This window comes from Oncorhynchus nerka, linkage group LG20 (assembly GCF_034236695.1).
Source record: "Oncorhynchus nerka isolate Pitt River linkage group LG20, Oner_Uvic_2.0, whole genome shotgun sequence".
NCBI lineage: Eukaryota > Metazoa > Chordata > Actinopteri > Salmoniformes > Salmonidae > Oncorhynchus > Oncorhynchus nerka.
In genome coordinates this window covers 57,702,234-57,706,318 of record NC_088415.1, presented here as the reverse complement: position 1 = coordinate 57,706,318, position 4,085 = coordinate 57,702,234, and positions in this window count along the sequence as shown.

Here is a 4,085-nt window from a genome sequence, read left to right as displayed (position 1 = left end):
CTTCACAAGGGTCCTTTGTTGTTGTTCTGGGATTGATCTGCACTTTTCGCACCAAAGTACGTTCATCTCTAAGAGACAGAACACGTCTCCTTCCTGAGCGGTATGACGGCTGCTTGGTTCCATGGTGTTTATACTTGCGTACTATTGTTTGTACAGATGAACGTGTTACCTTCAGGCATTTGGAAATTGTTTCCAATGATGAACCAGACTTGTGGAGGTCTACAATCTTTTTCTGGGGTCTTGGCTGATTTCTTTTCATTTCCCCATGATGTCAAGCAAAGAGCCACTGAGTTTGAAGGTATGCCTTGAAATACATCCACAGGTACACCTCCAATTGACTCAAATGATGTCAATTAGCCTATCAGAAGCTTCTAAAGCCATTTCATAATTTTCTGGAATTTTCCAAGCTGTTTAAAGGCACAGTCAACTTAGTGTATGTAAACTTCTGACCCACTGGAATTGTGATACAGTGAGTTATAAGTGAAATAATCTGTCTGTAAACAATTGTTGGAAATGCACAAAGTAGATGTCCTAACCGTCTTGCCAAAACTATAGTTCGTTAACAAGAAATGTGTGGAGTGGTTGAAAAACTAGTTTTAATGACTCCAACCTATGTGTATGTAAACTTCCGACTTCAACTGTAAGTGCTCTCTCTACAAGCCAATATGTATCCCATGTAAAGTGTATTGCATTGGGGGCTATGGAGGGGGCAGAGTGAAAAGCTAGCAGCAGGCCGTGTGACACAGTCCTCCCCCAAAATCTAACCATATTTGGTTAGTAGAGACCCAACTGAGTATTTCCCACCCCAGTTGATACGAGACAGGTTTTTTCTCTACAAACCAATAAGTATCCCATATACAGTGTATTGCATTGCAGTGAATGGAGTGGGCGGAGTAAGGACCCACCAGCACTGTGAATTAAACCCTTTGCCCAGCACAAGAGACCGATTCACATCATGAGTCTATTTAGAGTAATTCCAATAACATATATTTGTATATTATTAAAAGTGTACTTTAAATATAGCCTACACATTGGCTTTCAACATACCAGTAAAATACATAAAGTGAACAATTTATTTGTTAAAAGGTGGTAGCAATGCTGTGAAAAAAAACTGGTACTGCACTGGATTACTAAATTCCCAATTTAGCGTATCTTTGCAGGGAGACTCTTATTTTGAAATAAAATGTAGTCGAGATTGTGCTACCAGTATAACATCCTGCTGCTTGGAGAACGGTAAATGTAGAAGACACTCAAAGGCTGAGGGTTGGCACACCGCTTTATGTAGTGAGAGCCCCTGGCTGTGCAGTGCAATAAGTAAGCTAATAACCTGTCAACGTTAATAACGTGTTTTATAACTAAGGTGGCCTTTACAATAGCTTGCACTGTGCAGGATGCGGTTACTTTGTTAGGGGCGTTGGCTTGGTGGTCTGGATTGAGCAGAGACCTTTTATTTTAAAACATGTAGGTGTCAAATTTCTAGCTGCCTTTCACGCTTTGAAAATATTGCTCACTAGGTGGCGTTTTATGCTTGGATCGCCTTAGATAGACGGAAGATGGAACCTCCAATGACAGAACATGGATTCACTGTAGTAGATATTCTGTAGGCTTTGAAATGGATAGGCTAGTGAAGTATATATTTTTTTTGTAATTTTACGTCATTATTTACAATGACTTTACATTGTTCTTCCGGACTAATTGTACACTCTATTTTCTGTGATTTGACCCACAATCCACATAACCCTCAAATAGAGTGGGCCAACAATACAAATGTAAACAATTGAGCAACTGCATCATAGGTGTTTTGGTAATGATAAGGTAAGACAGTTGTACTAAACTCAGCAAGGTGTTATTCTTTAAAATCAAAGGACATGCACTACCGTTCAAAAGTTTGGGGTCACTTTAAAATTTCCTTGTAAACTCAGCAAAAAAAGAAACGTCCTCTCACTGTCAACTGCGTTTATTTTCAGCAAACTTAACATGTGTAAATATTTGGATGAACATAAAATTCAACAAATGAGACAAACTGAACAAGTTCCACAGACATGTGACTAACATTCCTTCGATGATAAAAGCGAATCCGACCATCACCCCTGGTGAGACAACCTTGACTCGTCATAGACAAGCACTTTTTGCCAGTCCTGTCTGGTCCAGCGACGGTGGGTTTTTGCCGATAGGCGACAGTGTTGCCGGTGATGTATGGTGAGGACCTGCCTTACAACAGGTCTACAAGCCCTCAGTCCAGCCTCTCTCAGCCTATTGTGGAGAGTCTGAGCACTGATGGAGGGATTGTGCATTCCTAATGTAACTCAGGCAGTTGTTCTTGCCATCCTGTACCTGTCCCGCAGGTGTGATGTTCAGATGTACCGACCCTGTGCAGGTGTTGTTACACGTGGTCTGCCACTGAGACGATGATCAGCTGTCCAGTCCTGTCTCCCAGTAAGGCTGTCTTAGGGATCTCACAGTACAGATATTGAAATTTATTGCCCTGGCCACATCTGCAGTCCGCATGCCTAATGCACGTTCACACATGAGCAGGGACCCTGGGCATCTTTCTTTTGGTGTTTTTCAGAGTCAGTAGAAAGGCCTCTTTAGTGTCACTAAGTTTTCATAACTGTGACCTTAATAGCCTGCCGTCTGTAAGCTGTTAGTGTCTTAACGACCGTTCCACAGGGGCATGTTCATTACTTGTTTACGGTTCATTGAACAAGCATGGGAAACAGTGTTTAAACCCTTTACAATGAAGATCTGTGAAGTTATTTGGATTTTTACGAATTATGTTTGAAAGACAGGGTCCTGAAAAAGGGACGTTTCTTTTTTTGCTGAGTTTATTATTGAGTAGAGCTTGTAAGGTGGTGATGAAAATTAAGGTTTTTATTTTTCATGAGTTTGTGGTGCTATACTGCCATCTAATGGTGACTAGAAATAATTGCATAATATTAACTATTAGAAATTGATGTTCCTTGAAAATAAATATTAGTGCTTGAAAAAGTACTTAAAAGTCCTTAAATTTGACTTGCCATTGTCTGTATGAACCCTGGACCCTGGGATTAAACACCTCCCTCTGCAACTGGGTCCTGGACTTCCTGACGGGCCAGCCCCGGTGGTGAGGGTAGGCAACAACATGTCCACTGCAATGACCTTCAACACGGGGCCCCTCAGGGGTGTGTGCTTAGTCCCCTCCTGTACTCCCTGTTCGCGCACGACTCCAACACCACAATTATGTTTGCAGACGACACAAAGGTGGTAGGCCTGATCACCGACAACGATGAGACAGCCTACAGAGAGGTCAGAGACCTGTCAGCAAGACAAAAGAGCTGATCGTGGACTACAGGAAACGGAGGACCGAGCACACCCCCATCCACATCGATGGGGCTGTAGTGGGGCAGGTCGGGAGCTTCAAGCTCCTCTGTGTCCACATCACTAACGAAGTATCATGGTCCACAAACACACACACACTCCAACACAGTCATGAAGAGGGCACAACAATGCCTCTTACCCCTCAGGAGGCTGAAATTATTTGGCATGGGCCCTCAGATCCTCAAAAAGTTCTACAGCTGCACCATCGAAAGCATCTTGACTGGCTACATCAGCGCTTGGTATGGCAACTGCTTGGCATCCGACGGCAAGGCACTACAGAGGGTAGTGCGTACGGCCCAGTATATCACTGGGGCCAGGCTCACTGCCATCCAGGACCTCTATACCAGGCGGTGTCAGAGGAAGGCCCTTAAAATGTTCAAAGACTTTAGACACCGATGCACCAAATCTGGAACAAACAGGACTCTGAACAGCTTCGACACCCAAGCTATAAGACTGCTAAATAGTTAACCAATAGCTACCCGGACTATCCGCATGTATCCTTTTTGCACTCACTCTTTTGACTCACCACATGTCCTTGGTTTTGAAAGAAAAGCACATTTTTGTACATTACAAATAACATCAAATTGATCAAAAATACAGTGTAGACATTGTTAATGTTGTAAATGACAATTGTAGCTGGAAACAGCTGATTTTTAATGGAATATCTACATAGGTGAACAGAGGCCCGTTGTGTTAGCTAGTCCAAGTTAATCATTTTAAAAGGCTAG